The sequence below is a fragment of the Canis lupus genome, chromosome 25 (assembly GCF_003254725.2).
Source record: "Canis lupus dingo isolate Sandy chromosome 25, ASM325472v2, whole genome shotgun sequence".
NCBI lineage: Eukaryota > Metazoa > Chordata > Mammalia > Carnivora > Canidae > Canis > Canis lupus.
This window is the reverse complement of record NC_064267.1, coordinates 26938005-26951012: the sequence shown is the minus strand read 5'-3', so window position 1 is coordinate 26951012 and position 13008 is coordinate 26938005. Positions and strand designations below refer to the sequence as shown.

At 43.9% G+C, this 13008-nt stretch overlaps 1 protein-coding gene and 1 pseudogene across 1 annotated transcript in view; one reads left to right on the top strand and one right to left on the bottom strand.

Moving 5' to 3' along the window:
- XKR6 (XK related 6) overlaps window positions 1-13008 on the bottom strand; it is a 315137-nt gene that overhangs the window by 98539 nt on the left and 203590 nt on the right. The window lies entirely within an intron of this gene.
- LOC112669656 (transcription initiation factor TFIID subunit 13-like) lies at window positions 8156-9028 on the top strand (annotated as a pseudogene).

The window sequence follows — 13008 nt, the reverse complement described above, 5'->3', positions numbered from 1 at the left end:
GTAGCCCAAAGAGTTGGAGGAGATGAATCTTGTTCTACAGCCAGTTTGACTGGTTAAGAAATGAGTTGAGGGGAGGCTTTAAAGGAGTTGGCTCCCATCCTACAGACGAGATGGGCGTGACTGCATGCAGACAGAACCTGCCAGTCACTGTGGGACAGCATGAGACACTCAGCTCTAGGCCATGGTGAAAGGTGAAAGGCATGGGGCAGGGTCCAGAAAGCATGAGACAGCATGAGACACTCAGCTCTAGGCATGGGTGAAAGGTGAAAGGCATGGGGCAGGGTCCAGAAAGCTTCTCTGGGATTTAAGACCTACTAGGACAACTCTTGTGTTGCTTATGAACAATTGAGGATTCAGAGAAATACAGGAGAGTAAGATGTCTGGCCGCATTGTTTCCATATGACTTGTCCAGACCATGAGTTTCGTTAACAGGGATTTCATCTGTGCAAACAACCCAAAACTCTGTCCCTGGAGGAGTTAGGAGCACCTCACCCAACACACTCATCTTACAGATCAAGAAACAGACCCATGGAGGTAAAGTGTTTTTTCCGAATCATGGAGTCAGTTAAGATGTACTTTGGATAAGAATCAAGCCCTCTTGACTCCTAATCCTGTCTTCTTTCTACCAATTCTGGATGGTGAAGTCCACATTTTTAGAAGGTTGTTTGAAGCTCTATGGAGAAGGGGGCAGAAGCAGAGGCTGATGCAGCCCTACTGCCCTGGCACCCTCTAGTGAACAAACAAAGTCACTGCAGCTAAACTCCCCACAAGGCTGAAACAGGATCCAAATGAGAAACAAGCTAACCATGTATCACAGCATACTGTTTTCTTCCTCACTGAGCACATAATTGCATTTCCATATACATATACTACATGTTTTGGAGCATCATTATTCTTTCCTAGAGATTCTTTCTGTTGTTTCCTCTCCTCAAGCCTTTGCCTTTCTGCATAGGAAGGCATACCCCTCCCCCTACTTAAACCAAACCCTACACATATCTGAAATCCAGATCTAGGCAGAGGAAAGAACAGAACAGCTGCTGGGTGTATATGTAATGATTTAGCACATGGGAAATGAAAAAATGGAACTAACATTTATTGAGCACATGCTAAGTGTTAGATACCATACATGTATTTTCTTCTCTTACTGGAAAACAACCCTGTGAGAAAAGAACCCCATCGTTTTTGATGGGGAAACCAAAGGTCAGAGAAGTAAAAAATGATCTGCTGAGAGTCACCCAGTTAGGAAGTGGTCTCCTTATAACACACCGCCCTGAGGCTCCCTCAAATAACAGCTGAAGGAAATAGTGAGGAAGGGACAGGGTCTTGATTCTCAGAAGCTCCAACTATTATCTTATTGACAACAATAAAAGTTTATGCCAACTGAGTAGAAATGTGTCTGATGAGTAAAGAAAAATTCTCCTCTGCTTCCTGGAGCTGATCCCCGGGTGGCAATTCTGGGCCAGCCAGGTTCACTCTGTCACTGCCTCTGCATCCATGGGCCTCCACAAGGATGAGGGACTGCTATCACTGCTGCATCTCGGGAACTCAATAGAGTGAGGAAAGGAGAGCAAAGAGAGATTCCGTGTGCTGAAGCAAAGCTGGGATGAGGCAAAGAAGGAACTTCCTGCTTCTGCATGCCTCAGAACCTCACTGACAATGAGTCACCACAGCATCCCTGGCTGGGCTTCTCAGAGCCAGTCAAGAGCTAGCAACATGTAGGCTCTGGATCTCGTCCCACTGACAACCCAGGAGACCTTGGGGTGCTCATGTCCCTTTGCACTTCAGGCCTCCTCAATCCATACACCCTCTCTCACCACCTCCTTGCTCCCCACAGCACTTCCTTTCAACAGACCTATGGTTTCTAATCAGATCTTTGGGATTATAAGGATAACTCTGCTTTTCTTCTCTCATAGATGCCTTAAGAGGATAAGTCTATGTTCTTACTGCATGGGTTCCAAAGAATGTAGACTCATCCTGAGTTCTTGTCAGGGAAGTACAAATCACTTCAGAGCACTTCTGCCTCTGTGCACTTTGTTCAGGGCATGCCCCAGCCAGGAATGCTCTGCTCTCCCCTGTCCTGGAAGAGCCAGCACAGTCCTCCACAAGGACCCTCCCCTCTGAATTCTTAAAGCCCTCTATGGCATACTTCCTTTGTATTATAATTACTTGTGTCCATATAGAATCATCCCTCCTAGACTGAACTTTTCAGGGGAAGAATCATTCAGTATACTGACATGGCAATTTTATAATCCTTGAAAAGACCAAGCACTCAGCAGTGTTTGTCATTCTCTTCACTGCTGGGGGAGAAAGGAATCGTAGAGAATATAAATTGACCAATATATATACCAAGTAGAAAGGAATAGATGTGGTAAACGTCCAGATCCCCTCCCACCGCCCAGCACAGTAGGCCCTCAGTAACATCCCTGACAGGTGATGTGCTACTGACAACTAATTCCTCCCCCTAACCCCTGACCATGGGATGGATCAAGCCATGAGTTCAGTAACCTCAAGCGTTGTCTTCTCCCATCCAGCCCCACCACCATCATGGCCAAGATGCCAGCTCTGTACTGAGCACAGAGAGCCAGGAAAAGGGTAAATAGAACACAGTCTCCATCTTCAGATTCTAGTGCCCATTCCAGCTGGGATGTATAACTCAATCTTGGAAATAATCTGGGTGCAGTTACTGAGCAGGGCACCTTTGGATTGAAATTAGGGTTGTGTGAGATATTTGAACAGGAGGCCCCCATGAGAGCTCCAAAGCCCAGAGAAAGGAGGTGACTGGCCCAGTTAAGGGCAGTGCTGAGGGCAGACCCCAATTTCGCAGCACTAGGTTGGGGGCTTTATGCACTGTGCTGCCTCAGCTCACAAAATTCACAGCCAGGAAGGATTCAGAAGGGAGACTCAGCTGGGACTAAACAGGTTAATTCAGGAAGGACCACTTCCCACCCCAAAGCAACTAAGCTTTGAAGTAATTAATGTATTTTTTTTTACTATGTATTTTTTCTATGGCAGACATTCACAAAACACAGATCAAGCTGCATAGCACCTGCCTGAGGAGTGATCACATTCTATCAGAGGAACAAGTACATCATTGTCATCATTGTCATCCCCATCATCACCACCTCCATCATCAGCACCATCAACCCCATCATTATCACCACTGCCATCATCATTACCATCATTATCACAACCATCATCACTATCAAGCCCATCATTATCACCACCACTACCACCATCACTACCAATGCCATCACTATCATCATCACCACCACTATGATCATCATCACCATCAACCATCATCATCACTACACCACCACCACCCTCAACTCCATCATTATCACCACCGCCAGCATCATCATCACCTCTATCAACACCACCACCACCACCACCATCACCCCATCTTCATCATCATCAGTGGCAGCTTTGGTCATCATACAAATACTAGGTATGATACCTAATTTGTGTTAGCTCTGTGGGTCACATTCATCATCTCTAATCCTCAAATAATCTTTCAGGAATAGAAACTATGATCCCCATTTTACAAATGAGCAAAGTAAGGCTCAGAGAAGCCACACAACCTGCTCAATGTCATACTGCAAGAACTGGGATTCTGGAGTGGGTCTATTTGACTGCAAAATGTTCCCTCTTTCTGTTTTTTTTTTTCAGGCTGTCTCCATCAACAAATAATTATGCTAACACATGATAAATGCTCTAACAGACACAGGTAAGGAACTCTGGGAACACAGAGAAGGGTGTGGTTAATCCTGCTTGGGATGGTGAGCAGGAAGTTCAGAGAGGAAGATAAGAGTTAAGGTGAACCTTTGGGAAGGCTTTTAAATTCTGGAGGAAAGAGAGATGGCCATATGTTTCAGGGAGAGGAGGGAACATGTACAAAAACAGAGAGTGGGAAGGAGTGTTGGGCAATGAGTATACAGAAGGTCCTGGAGCACTGCATGAGTAATTAGTGAGTGAGGGAGAACAGTGACAGCTGGGACCAGAATGTCCCCTGAGCTGCAAAATAGTTACGTCTATGAGTTTGGAGGAACATTGGGAGTCTGGAGCCAGAGCAGTGAGATGCTCAAGTCTGTCCTAAAAAGCTCACTGTGGGACGAAGATATATCAACAAGGATGTTTATTATTCTGATGTTTATAAAAAGTGGCAACTGCCTACCAGGTCAGCAATAAGAAACTAGTTAAAGGAACTCTTTGCTCACCCATACCACGGAACACCGTGCAGTCATTAAAAATGAGAGTATGTATGATCCAGCAATTAATCTGAGTATATGCCCAAAAGAAGTGAGAGCAGGGGCTTGAAGAGATATCTGTACGCCCATGTTCATAGCAGCACTATTTACAATAGCCAAAAGGTGGAAGCAACCCAAGTGTCCATGAATGGATGAATGGATAAACTAAATGTGGTCTACACATATAACGGAACATCATTCAGCCTTAGAAAGAAAGTAAATTCTGATTCTGACACACGCCACAATATGGGTGAACCCTCTGGTTAAGATTTCACTCCTCAATAAAAGAAAAGAACTGCTAAGGAAAAGGCTCATTTTATGCCTATCCCTTTGCTTCCAGCCTGGGGTGCTGCTTTGATACTTGGAGCTGCAGCAGCCAATTTATGACTACAAGGGACAGTCAGGAGAGTCACAGAGACAGGGGTCCAACATCCTAATATTTTTAAATTGCTAAGTCATTCCTGGAAATGCCCATCTCCAGCATCTTATCATGTAAGATAATTAAGTGCCTTTTGGGCTTTTCTTTACTGAATATTCTGTTCCTTACCACCAAATACATCTCAAGTAATATGCCTTCCTCAAGACCAGGTGGTAATGGGAGAGCTTTGGTTGGTCTGGCAGCAAAGCCTGGGTCCCAAGGTTTGATGCCTGAAACCTGAAAACCAATTTGATGCCTGATAACCAATACTTCCTTTATAACAGGTCAGACTTCCGGAAGCCTTTACATGCACAAAGAAATAAGGCTGCTAACATAGTTGCCACCCAGTCATCAACACCACTTTGTCATCAATTTTTAAGAAGTTTGGCACAGAACAGATTACACCAAACCCACAGAGGAAGACAGGCTGGTGGAGCCAACTCTTCTCTACTCCACCCCAGCCGACCCCTCAGCAAAACACATCTGGTGAAAGATGCAGGAAGCAAAACAAAAAGAGGAAAAACTCTATCTGGATCTCATCTACTCAGATGAAATGGTGGGCCAGATAGCACTGTGGGTACCTAAAGTTTATTTTTGTTGGCCCTGGCTTCATTCTAGGCATCTTCCTCTGTCTGGGGTTGCTTCCCTTTCCTTGAGGTGGAAGAGGTAAAACTCAAGGAAGTGTGGCAACCAACAGGAAAGGAGCTTGAGGTCACAGAGGTGGATAGCAGGGCAGAGGTGTGTAGGCCCCAGAGCAATGAAACCAGGGCTAAGTGAGGAAAGACAAGGAAGCATGTGTCTGCCTTTTTCTGGCTGTTGCTTACAGGGACTGAACTGCATCTCTGACTGTTGCATTTGCTATAGGAGGAGGACAGCGAAGCCCTGTGTCAAACAGGGCCTGCCAGCTCTGCGTCTGTACCTCACTTGTGACACCTGTGGAGAAGCTGTGGTTTAACCAAGCATTTTTTCACAATGCCCTGTCCTGCTCAGAAACCCCACTGGCTCCCACTGTCTACAGAACCAAGCCCGATCTCTTTCACCCAGTCATCCACAGTACCCCACCACACCAGCCTTGTCTCCCACTTGGCTCCCCCTAAGGCTGGCCCTGGCTCTCAGGCAGGTGGGCCAGCACGTAAAAAATGGCGACTTGCCCCAGGGATTTCTCTGATTCCTTCTTCCTCAGATTGGAGCATCCCATCCCTTGCTGTGCTCAGTCTCTGGGGGTCTCCACAGGCTTCCCACAGAGTCCATCAGCAGACAGAACACACTGTCTGGGCTGAGATGCTGCTGGGAGCCTGTTGGAAGCCTGGGTGAGCCACAGGCCATGCTGCTCATCATGCAAGGCAATCCAGTCATAGGGCCCCAGGCCTGGTGATAAAGAGCACCTGTGTCCACTGCAGCCTGGTGGCCCTCCCAGAGCTGAGGGACACCACTTAGATGCAAGAGGACCTTCAAGCTCACAAAGAGCAAGGGCTAGAAGGAGTCATTCTTCTTAAACTGTTGTCTAAAGTTGTATAAGGAAGTTTTATAGCACAGACAAGAAGCCAGGCCCCCAGTTATACCGTTCTAGAAAGTCAATAGATGTGGGTTGGTTCTATTTCATAACTTCTTGGCCTTTGGCAAGTTGCTCCATAGTAAATCAATCTCTCTCTCTCTCTTTCTCTCTCTGTGGAAAGAGACAGGGCCTACTGGAAAGAGCATGAACTTTGGAAAAACAAATTTGGGTTCAAAATTGGTCCTACTCATTCTTCCTTCCACAGAACACCTGACCAGTATGCCTCAAAACTGTCAAGAAAAAACAAAAACAAGAAAAATCTGGGAAACTGTCATAGTCTAAAGGAGTCTAAGGAGACATGATGACAAAAAAGCAATGTGATATCCTGGACAGGATTCTGGAACAGAAAATGGACATTGGGGAAACTAAGGTAATCTGAATAAAATATGGATTTTAGTTGATAGTAATGTGTCAATATTGGTCCATTCGTTGTGACACATATTCCATACTAGCAAGAGGTGTTAATAACAGGGGTAACTGGGTATGGAATATATGGGGACTCTGCATTACCTTTACAATAATTCTGTAAATTTAAAACTATTCTGAAATGCAATGTTTATTAAAACATAATAATAACTGATCCCAGGAGCACCAGGGTGGCTCAGACAGTTAAGCCTCTGAGTCTTGGTTTTAGCTCAGGTTATGCTCTCAGGGCCATGGGATCAAGTCCCACATGGGGCGCCACACTCAGTGGGCAGTCTGCTTGAGGTTCTCTCTCACTTTCTCTTTCTCTCTGTGTCTCCCCGCAGTCACAAGCACATACTCCTATAAATAAATAAATAAATAAATAAATAAATAAATAAATAAATAAATAAAATCTTTAAAATAATAATAATAACAACTGGTCCCAGCACTTCACATGGTGTGACTTTGGGCAAATTATTTCCCTTCCCTAAGTGTCCATTTCTCATTTATTAAATGAGATAATGATTTGTACCCTGCAGAGATGATACAGCACATGTAAAATGCCTTTCTAACACAATGCCTAGCACACAATTAGTGATCATTAAACATTTTTTAAAAATTCCACCCAAGAGACGAGATGCATTTATGAGTCAATAATAACTAGTACACATTCAAAATTTCCCAATTTCCCCCAAAATGTTCTTTAAGCTTTCTTTGTTTCTTTTTTTTTTTTTTTTCCTTCAACCTCAAGGCTCATATATTCTGTTTCCACTGCCAGGCCTCTTTACTGTCCTTTAGTCTAAAACAGACGCCCCTTCCCACCATTTCCTCTTTCATGACATTGACACAAAGTGAAACCAGATTTTCTCAGGAGTCCAAAGAACGCAAGTTTCGTCTCCCATTCAAGTACTAACCAAGCCCAACTGTACTTAGTTTCCAAGATCAGACGAGATGGAGAGCATTTAGGCCTGTATGGCTGTACAGTGACCACCAGCTTCCTACCACTGTAGCAGCTGAAATCTGGCTAGAGTGACATGGCCATTTTTATTTGTAACCTCCTGTGATGCCATGCCATGCTTACTATGTGCTAGGCATTTTGCTATGCACAGTGTATACATTGCCTCTACATTTCACAGCAACCCTATCAAAACAAGATTATTATCTGTTTGACAGATGAGAAAACTGAGACTCAGAACAGTTAAGTAACTTGCCCAAACCCACAGCAGTCAGCAACAGAGCTGGAATTGAACTCTGGCCCCAAACTCAAGCACCTTCCCACACTGAAGTCCCTTTAGGGAACCCCCACCTACTAGGAGAGACTGACATGAAAACAAACCATTATAACAAGGAGACAAACAAGCCTACAAGGACAGGGGTCCCAGGTAGGGCCTTGGGGAGGAAGTGGATCCTGCAATAGTCACAGAGTGGATGGGCATCTTCCAGAAGAGGACAGGTACTGGCAGATGAGACTGAGAAGGGTCCTGAAATTTCCATTCATTTACTCATTCATTTATTCATTCATCCATTCATTCAACAAGTGCTTAAGAAGATTCTACTAAGTGCCAGGTTTATCCTAGCTGCTAAGGATACTGCAGAGAACAAAATGGACAAAGACCCCTGGCCACATGGAACTTAACGATCTAATGGGGAAGAAGAGAGTAAGTGATAGAGATGGCTTTAAGTCTTACAGACAATAGGTTGCGAGCAAGGCTGCGGAGCTCTGGAGGCTGGCTGGTGGCATGGCAGACGAGGAGGAAGACCCTACTTTTGCGGAAGAAAATGAAGAAATTGGAGGAGGTGCAGAAGGTGGACAGGGTAAAAGGAAGATACTTTTTTTCTAGGGCAGCCCGGGTGGCTCAGGGGTTTAGTGCCGCCTTCAGCCCAGGTCATGATCCTGGAGACCCGGGATCGAGTCCCACATGGGGCTCCCTGCATGGAGCCTGCTTCTCTCTCTCTGCCTGTGTCTCTGCCTCTCTGTATGTGGTGTGTGTGTGTGTGTGTGCGTGTGTGTGTGTGTGTGTGTCTCATGAATAAATAAATAAAATCTTTAAAAAAAGGGAGAGAGAGATTTTTTTCTAAAGGATTGTGATGTATGATGTATGGGTTTGGGGATGACCAGAATCCTTATACTGAGTCAGTGGATATCAATGAAATGACTCATACTGACTTCCATGTCAACTGGAAGACAAGGTCAGGTACAAGTTGAAGATATCATTTTCTTGATTTGAAAGGACCTAAGGAAGTTTGCTAGGGTTAAAGACTTGCTTACTATGAATGAAGAATTGAAACGAGCTAGAAAAGCTTTTGATGAAGCAAATTATGAATCTTGACACTTTCTGTATTTTCTGAAGCTTCATTATTTTCTGGGGAAACCATGTATAATAACTGTATATTTTCCACAGTAAGGTCCCAATATCTATCCATGTATATGCGAGATGGAGAAACACAAAGTTTTCAGCTTTTATCTTCAGGTCTTCAATTTTAGAGTGAAATTTGAGCCTTGAATTCCCTGCACTTATATGACTATACTTGAATTACTTGTTGGGTTTTAATGACCACATGTAAGTTGAAGTACCTTGCAGTTCCTTCTAACTTTGACTGTCTAAATAAGGAAGTAGTATTTATGCGTTGAGTGTATTTGTGCCTTTGTAGGCTATATGATAGCTGTTTAATATATGAAATCTAAAGAGCATCTTTGATTATGATTGCTAAGATGTTTCGTGTATTCTAAAGTTTTTAGACAACGGAAGTCTAAGAAGTTATTAAAAGAGTGAATTGCTTTTTTTGGTTTGCTTTTTTTTTTTAAAGAAGATAATACAAGAAAACAATAGTGTTTTGGAGGAATGTTTATCTGTCTTAAGATACTTGTTTTTTAATATTCTTTAGCTTACAAGAATGATTTTTTTTTTGTTTTTTAAACTAAAAGTTTCATGTGAATTCTTCTGTATTGGAAGGCTTTGATTTAAAACCTTTGGACTTAATAATGTACTAGTTGTCAAGTTTTAAGAGAACTCATTTTCCTAGGTCAGATTACAGCTTCTAAAAATAAATGCTTTCAGTAGTAGAAGTGGTGTTACTTAAAAAGCTGATGGAAGGATAAGCATTTGGGATAGTGTTTTATTAACGTTTGTTAGTACTTGTTCATTGTGGAAATATGTACTCGACTAAAATCGTATATGGCTATGGAAACTACTTTTGTAGTTCAGGATACACAATTTTTGTGTGTATTTAGCTTATCGTATTAAATTCTTAAATTTAGATTAAAATAAGAAATAAAACTGCATTGAAGGGGATTACTGAATATTTCTCTTTGTGAAATAATGTTTTGTGTGCTTATAAACATAAATCAATCAGTATGCAGGAGAATTTCACTTTCTTAACCTGTTGATACAAGGAATAAAATGAAAAATTAGATTTAAAAAAAAGTGTTACAGACAATAAAGCAGAGAAGGGACAGGGCATACCTGAGTCAGAGGGTTGTGATTTTTAATAGATGGAGAGGCCTCATTGAGATATTTCAGTAAAGACCTGAAGGAGGGAGTGTAGGGGATGCTGGTGGTAAGAGTGTCGAAGAAGAACAGTCCAGTCAGAGATAGCCACCAAGGCAAAGCAGCCAGCTAAGAGCTGTACCCTGCTCTGGGGTCCACTAAGAGGCCCACATGATTCCAGAGAAGTGACATTCATATACCTAAAGCTGTGATGAAATGGTTCAGGCATGTTCATGCCAGGCATCATGCCGCCAGCTTTGGAACCATTCACTCCGTCAATGATAGAGGCCTTTAGTTCTGTTTATGTCCAGGAGTACCCAAGTGAGGAGAATGTGGAACATGGCATGCATGGCCTTTAAGCCTCTTTTAGTGCATGCGGAGAAATCCACCTACTTCAACTGAATCTACCTGCTTCACTGAGCCTAGAGTCAGCCCCTCACCACATCCCCACACCCTGCCCCTGACCACCAGCATGGGGACACATGGGAAAGTAATGGCCCAGGCCAATTTGGAATCTGCTTAGGGAACTGCTGTGTGGGTAAATTACACCTGGCAAGTCACTATATGTGTCTGTGCCTCCATTTTCTCACCTGTGAAATGTGCATAATAATGACACCTATGAATAATGACACATAAGAAAGATTACATAAATTAACAAGTGAAAAGTATTCACAACACCATTTTCACATAGTAGAAGCTCAATAACTGAGCATCTGTCCATTATTAGTGTCGTTATAACCACTGCCGCTATTATTATTAGCATTGTTCTTGGGGGTAGCCCCAAACTATACTCTTAGTAGACCTAAGAGTTTCCAGCACCATAGCGGGAGGGAGGAGAGCTGGAAAAATGTAAGCAATGGGCAAGATATCCTCCCTTCCTGCCACGTGTCTTCCACTCCCCAGTTTAAATGCCCCTCTCCACGATCATCTCCTTCTTTTCCAATCTAGTGCCTTCATTTTTCTGGATTAACCTTGGTTTTGATAGTCTTCCCTAGTAACTCATCTGTATGTACATTAGCACCTCATTAATTACCACAAACATACACATTTTGCCTCATGTCGAGCCACTTCTAATCCATTGCCATAACAACACAACTCCATTCTAATAACTATCTGCGCTTCCAGGACACCTGCCATCCATGGCCTGGCTCACATGCCCTTGGGCCCCAGGAATGTGGCAATGCCTTGTTGAATTGCAGTGTTTTAGCTCATCAGAGCAATACAAGCTCTTCTACATCTTTGGACCACACCCAGCCTCAGTCTGAAGATAAAAATGTGAGGCCCAGAAAGGGGAAGTGAATTTCCCAAGGTCACACAGCAGAGTATGGGGGGGGGAGGGTAGTTGAAATGGGAACCTGGGTTTCTAAGTTAACACGTATTACGTGCTTACTGTATACCAGGCAGTATACAGTATTTCATTTTCACGGTGACCTTAAGTGGCAGATGCCATGAATACCTCTGTCTTACAGAGAAAGACACCGAGGCTCAGCGATGTTACAGAACCCGCCCAAGATCTCCTGCTGTATGTAGGGAGATGCAGGAGGAGGAGGCTGAGAAGACTGATCTGATCTACCAGCTGGTGTTCTAGGGGTCTCTCCATCAAGGAGAAGGGAGGGCTGAGAGAGAGAGAGAGAGAGAAGGATTCAGCACAGCACCTCACAAGGTGAGGTTGAAAAATGCTGACTCTTGTGGCCAAAGAGGTGCTGGATCGGGAAACAAGTCTGTGTGTATTTATTTGAGATTCATGCTCGCGGTTCTCCAGCTGCCTGCCTGGAAGGGCTCAGTCTGGGGCAGCCTGGCAGAGGCAGGCTCCAGACGATCAAGGACTGACTTTCCTACCAGCACTTGTCACTCCAGATTCATTAAGAGAGACACTTAATATTTGGCCCCTTTTTGTGAAATCGCAGTGCCTGTGTCTGGCCCAGATCTGTGCTGCTGATGGGAACCATGCCATCCATTAATCCCTAACTAGAGTAGAGAAGAGTATATCCCTGCAATTGGTATGGAAACCGGTGCCTGCATATTTATATTGATTCTCTACCCTTGCTTTGCAGAATGAATTAAACAAAAATCAAAACCCACTTCAGGCGGGTTCCTTAAGTAGGAGGGATTTGCTAGAGGAAGTCCAGGGGCCATAGAGGGACCTCTAGAATCAACCTGTTAAGGTTGACTTAACAGGGGCCGTCTACCAGCTGACCTGTACCCAAACCACTCCTGTGGGAGGTCCCTGTGAGGCCACCAACCTCCTCCAGCATCTGCGCTCCTCTTCCAACATCCAGGGCTGTAGGACAGACCCAACCCATCCCAGGCCGCTGCGTGAAAACTCAGCTTTGTCCAAATACTTCTTCACTCACTCAGCAGACAGGTCTAACGGGCCAGAAGGGATTTGTTAGGCTCTCCAGATCCATCATAATCTGAGTGTTTAAAGGTCCCCAAATGCCCATTTAGACAATCCACATTTTCTAACAGCTAGTAAATACTCTGGGACCGGGTCAGCATTTTTAAAGGTCCTTAAATAGCTCATTTGCATAATCCATATTTTCAGAGCCCCTAAGCATTTGTCCTACCTACATAATCTCAATCTTTATTATGCGTGAGGAAGAAAAGGCTCCCAAGGAGTGTAGCAGCCCTTCACATCCCTTCTGGGAGAATTGATTCTTGTTTTTTTTAAATGACCACATTTTCAAAAGCAGGCACAGAGCTAACCACAAAAGGAAAATATTTAAAGTGAAGCTGTTAACCTGTGTAGGCCTGCAAATGTTCTTTCCTTGAAGGCAGAAAAATCCCCTGCAGGCTCCCAAGGATACTAATTACACAACTGGCCCCTGCAAATACTCCAATTAAGGTTGGAGGCCTCCCCCTCCCTCTTTCACCCATTTGTTCCCTCCTGGAGGCCAC